Raw genomic sequence first — 6,311 nt, forward strand, 5'->3', positions numbered from 1 at the left:
TACAAGGAAAGGGGACAGGGAATTAAACACCTCTGAACTGCTGTGTACACTATAAATAGAAATGAGATCCTGTATTTATACAATGCCTTTTGTCCAGAAACCTGCACTCACAGCACAGACATCACCTCCCTAGGCTTCCAAACACCCCTGTGAGTTGAGGATCAAGGACAGGGATTATTTTACAGATGGGAAAACTGGCACTTAGAAGCAGTATATGTGCCAAGGCCCTTCAGAAGGCGCACAGCCAGAAACAGGATGCAGGTAAAAATACCAACAATAAATTCTTTTTATTGGTTCTTAACATCTTCCCTGATGGATCAAGATCTTTTTCACAAAACAACATTAAAGAGTCAAAGTCTTCCTTTCTCCCCAACAACAGGGAGCTTGCATAATCTGAATGTGCTTGTTGCAGCCCTTGACACTATGGATGGAGGAGGATCAAGGGTGGGCTTGTGGATTACACTTATGAAATTGAAACACTCTAGGGAAGCATTGTAGCTGCTCTTGAATTCACCTTCTTGGTTTAATGGAAGTACTTTTAGGAGATTCATTTTGATACCTCTCAACCATGTGCATTCTTAATCTGGGGACCTCAATCAATCAAACAAATGTTTATTGATTGACTACCATGTTCAGATCTAGTGCTGTGAATAAATAATAAATATTACCTATGGTACTCACCTGATGAAACTACTGTGTATCTACCATAATGCTCTCTAAAGAAGTACTGAAAACATATAGTAAACAATGAATGAACAAAATTAATACACCATAGATAGTGACAGGAGAGAGTGTGTTAGGGTTCTAAGAACAACAGTGTATGGTGACCTGAAGTCAGAGGAGCCTTGACCAAGGAGAGGGGTCTTGAACCATTTGTCAAAGGTTTTATCTGTGAATGTAATGAGATGGTGCTATACCCAAATAAAATAGAGCTAGACAAATACCATAAATCCCATATACTCTAAAATAGAGTATACAAAGCTCTAAAATAGAGCTAGACATATACCATTTCACAGCATTTCTTCATGCTTCAGAGATAGGATGCTTAGCATGCTGTATTGTAAATATTTACTTACTTTCCCATTGTAGCTTTCTTCACTAGATTGGGTTCTTCTGAGTAGGGACCATGCTCTATTCATTGCTGTATTCCCAGTGCCTAGCACATAGTAGTTGATCAGTAAATGTATGATTAACAGGTGCATCAAAGAATAAAGAAGTGACCTGAGACAATCATAATAGTATAATGATAACATCTAATGCAGTCCTCCATGCAGCAAGAATTCACAGCTGATGGTAAATAAGTGAGACCTTTAAGTCCCTACATATTAGAGAAGGTCAAGATTTTGGAGGGTTTGAGTCTTGGCTCTGCCACTTACTTCCCTGTAGCCTTAGGATAAGGCTCGAAGTCTCTGTTTTCTCATTTATAAAATATGGATGAAATGTTTATATTTATCTCAGTGGTTTGGGTGAAGATCAAATTAAACAGTACATGCAAAAACACTCTGCGAAGTGTAAAGCAGTGTACAAATCTCAGTCCTCTTTGCCATCAACAGTATAATTTAGTATATCATTAATTTATGTTACCCAACACATACATTTCTCACCAAAGTACTATTGTAAATCATAGACCATTTAAGGCTGGAACAGTCTCTTCTTAAGATAAATAAGCTAGAGTTGTAGCAAACTTATTTTTCTTAAGTTCCAACAGCCAGGAGTGGAGCCATGTATCAGATGCCTGGCTAGTGCTACTTCTACTAAATAGCTGCTGGAGGCCCCTTTTGGAGACTAGTCTTGTGAGGATGAGAACTGCATGGTTGCCTTTCTCCCCTCTCTGTCCTCATTACTCAGTGTCACCACATCAAAGCAGAATTGAAATCATCTCTTTAGTCATTTCCTGTCTCTCTCCTCACCCAAAGCCAGATGCTACACTCTTCCTGAGGACTGTGGCAGCACGTGGCCAGTTCCCAGCTCAACTACTTCCTTCTCTAATCCAATCTGGACTCCATAGTTAAGTTGTCTTCCTTGTACATCATGCAAGCAGGTGACTGCCCTTTTCAGATAACACGAGAAGCTTCTGTCAAAGATCAGGTGGTCATATGTGTGTGACCTTATTTCTGTAATTTCTTTTCTGTTCCATTGATCTATGTGTCTATTTTTATACAAATACCAAGCTGTTTTAGTTACTGTAGCCGTGTAGTATAGCTTGAAGTCAGCTAACATGATGCATCCAGCTTTGTTCTTTTTGCTTAAGATTGCCTTGCCTGTTAGGGCTCATCTTTGGTTCCATATGAATTTTAAAATAGATTTTTTTCTAGTTCTGTGAAGAATGTCATTAACAGTTTGACAAGAATATCATTGAATCTGTAATTTGCTTTGGGCAGTATGGCCATTTTAATAATATGGATTCTTTCTATCCATGAGCATGGGATGTTTCCCATTTGTGTCTTTTCTGATTTCTTTGAGCAGTGTTTTGTGTTTTGTAATTCTCATTTTAGAGATGTTTCACCTCCCTGGTTAGCTGTATTCCTAGGTATTTTATTCTTTTTGTGGCAATTGTGAATGGCATTGCCTTCCTGATTTGGCTCTCTGTTTGGCTATTGTTGGTTTATAGGAATGCTAGTGATTTTTATACATTGATTGAGTATCCTGAAACTTTGCTGAAGTTGTTTATCAGCTCAAGGAGCTTTTGGGCCAAGACTATGGGATTTTATAGATATAAAATCATGTTGTCTGCAAACAGAGGTAGTTTGACTTTATCTCTTCCAATTTAAATGAACTTTATTCCTTACTCTCGCCTGATTTCTCTGGCTAGGACTTCCAATACTACGTTGAATAGAAGTGGTGAGAGAGGGCATCCTTGTCTTGTGCTAGTTTTCAAGGGAATCCTTCCAGCTTTTGCCCATTTGGCATGATATTGGCTGTGGGTTTGTCATACATGGTTCTTATTATTTTGAGGTATGTTTCTCAATACCTAGTTTATTGAGAGTTTTTAACATGAAGGAGTGTTGAATTTTATCAAAAGCCTTTTCTGCATCTATTTAAATAATCATGTGGTTTTTGTCTTTAGTTCTGTTTATGTGATGAATCACATTTATTGATTTGTTGAACACACTCGCATCCTGGAGATGAAGCCTACTGGATCGTGGTGAATTAGCTTTTTGATGTGCTGCTGGATTCAGTTTGCAACTAGGGCTTTTTGAGAATTTTTGCATTGATATTCATCAAGGATATTGGCCTGAACTTTTCTTTTCTTTTCTTTTTTTTTTTTTTTTTATCTCTGCCCTGCCAGGTTTTGGTATCAGGATAATGCTAGCCTCGTAGAATGAGCTGGGGAGGAACCCTTTCTCTTCACTTTTTTTTGGACTAGTTCAGTAGGAATGGTACCATCTCTTCTTTGTACATCTGGTAGAATTTGGCTGTGAATCCACTGGGTCCTGGGCCTTTTTTGGTTGGTTGGCTATTTATTACTGATTCAAATTCAGAGCTTGTTATTGGTTTCTTCATGAAATCAATTTCTTTCTGGTTCAGTCTTTGGAGGGTGTACGTATCCAGGAATTTATCCATTTCTTCTAGATTTTCTAGTTTATGTGCATAGAGGTGTTCATAATATTCTATGATGCTTGTTTGTATTTCTGTGGGGTCAGAGGTAATATCCCCCTTGTTATTTCTAATTGTGTTTGTTTGAATCTTCTCTCTTTTTCTTTATTTATAAAGAAAAAAAGGCTGCACGCCTATGACCATCTGATCTTCCACAAAGCTGACAAAAAAACAAGCAATGGGGGAAAGACTCTGCATTCAATAAATGGTGGTGGGATAACTGGCTAGCCACATGCAGAAGATTGAAGCTGGACCCCTTCCTTACACCATATACAAAAATAAGATGGATTAAAGACTTACATGTAAATCCCCAAACTATAAAAACCATGGAAGACAACCTAAGCAATGCCATTCTGGACATAGGAACAGGCAAATATTTCATGGCAAAGACACCAAAAGCAATCGCAACAAAAGCAAAAATTGACACGTGGGTTCTAATTAAACTTAAGACCTCTGCACAGCAAAAAGAAACTATCAATAAACAGACAACCTACAGAGTGGGAGAAAATATGTGCAAGCTATGCACCTGACAAAGGTTTGATATCCAGCATCTATAAGGAACTTAAACAAATTTACAAGAGAAAAACAACCCCATTACAAAGTGGCCAAAGAATATGAACAGACACTTTTCAAAAGAAGACATACATGTGGCCAGCAAGCATATTAACAAAAGCTCAATAGCACTGATCATTACAAAAGTGTAAATCAAAACCACAATGAGATACCATCTCATACCAGTTGGAATGGCTATTATTAAAAAGTAAAAATAAGAGATGCTGACAAGGTTGTGAAGAAAAGGGAACACTTATACACTGTTGGTAGGAGTGTAAATTTGTTCAACCATTGTAGAAAGCAGTATGGCAATTCCTCATAAAGCTAAAAGCAGAACTACCATTCAACCCAGCAGTTCTATTACTGTGTATGTACCCAGAGGAATATAAATCATTCTACCTTAAAGTCACATGCACACAAATGTTCATTGCATTCACAACAGCAAAAACACGGAATCAACCCAAATGCCTCTCAATGACAGACTGGATAAAGAAATGTGGAATATATATACTGTTGAATAGTATGAAGCCATAACAAAGAATGAGATCATGTCTTCTATGGGAACATGGATGGAGCTGGTGATGAAATAAACTGTACAATAAACCTCCATGACACAAGTTTACCTATGTAACAAACATTCATATGTAGCCTTGAAACTAAAATAAGCTTTTTTTTTTAAGTTGCTTCTCCTAAAACCTTCTTCATGAAGTTTGAACCTCTTAATGCATCCCCTCCCACTCTTGCAGAGCCTCAGATTAGGTGGCAGGCAAAACTATGTCAGCATTACCATTGTATCTACTAGCTCTTTGCATAGTACCAAGCCCATAGTAGATCCACAATACAATTTTATTAAATTAGAGAAACTATATTGAAGCCTGCTAAGCAACCACTCTTCCAACCTTGACTCTCAGTTGTTACATACAAGCTCATAACTTCCCAGCCAAACCTTACATCCACAAACTATATAGAATATATTCTATTATATAGGCAGCACTTCCAATAGTGGGTGGTCATTTGTGATATTTCTTTATCTTCTCCTTCCTGTCCACTGGCAGCTGTCCTCTTATTAACCACCCCCATTCACCTTTTTTGGCTTGGTAGAAGGAATCTCTTTATCTGCAACCCTTCTAACCACATACCCTGCACACAATATCACCACATTTTTATACTTTACACAATGTACTTGCCACTATCCCCATAGAATGACTCTCCCCAGTCTTCTCCAAAAATCAGGTTCTTCTCCCACTTAGAACTGTGTCCAGGGTCCCCTTAGCCTGTGTCTCACCAGATGTCCTCACTGTGTCCTCTGCCATGTGGTCTATTTAGAAATGGGATTCTCTTCTACAGCAGGGAACAGGTATTGAGTGCCTATTATAGACAGGTCTTAGTACTCGGTGTCAAGGAAGCTGTGTCGTGTGTAAGTTTTAGCTCCTGCCTTCTGGGACTTTACAATGTAGTTGGTGATAAAAGAAATATGCATAAAATAGTACCATGGCCTACGAAGAGATCCTTACACTTCCAGGCATGTCTCTCCCTCCCTTTCATGTGATCTATTATACAGTGGAGACAGCTGCTCACTGGTTGTTTTCATGTCTGTGTTCCTTTTACACTGTGCTTGTTTGTGAATGTTTCTCAGAGTGGGGCACTTATGCTCCAGGATATTTCTGCACATATTTCTTTATGTATGCTCAGGCTCCCACACCAGAACATAAGCTGGATGGTCATGGCAGTTAGGTCCTTTCACTCCACAGACTGCTAATATGCAGTGGCTTTTAGGAAGCGTTAATGATGGAGCTGAAAGTGGTCATCTGGCCCAGTTGCCACTGTCACACACACACACACACACACACACACACACACACACATACTCAGAGAGAGGGGAGTGGGGGGGTTGGGGCTGGAGGTATTTAGCTCAGTTAGAATCGCAATGCCGTCTCTTCCAGAGGAATGTTCATGAACCCATATCAACTTCCTTTTGACCAAAGGACTACACACCTAAACCTTAACATGATAATAACTAGATGAGACATGAATGTGTATGTACCAGGTGCATAGGGTCACAAAAAGTTGCGAAACCATTCTCACTTCACCAGTTCCACAACTCTATTATAGTGTCTTAATACCCATTTTTCCCAATCACTTCTAAATTTCTTTGGAAATTG

The sequence above is a fragment of the Symphalangus syndactylus genome, chromosome 12 (genome assembly GCF_028878055.3).
Source record: "Symphalangus syndactylus isolate Jambi chromosome 12, NHGRI_mSymSyn1-v2.1_pri, whole genome shotgun sequence".
NCBI lineage: Eukaryota > Metazoa > Chordata > Mammalia > Primates > Hylobatidae > Symphalangus > Symphalangus syndactylus.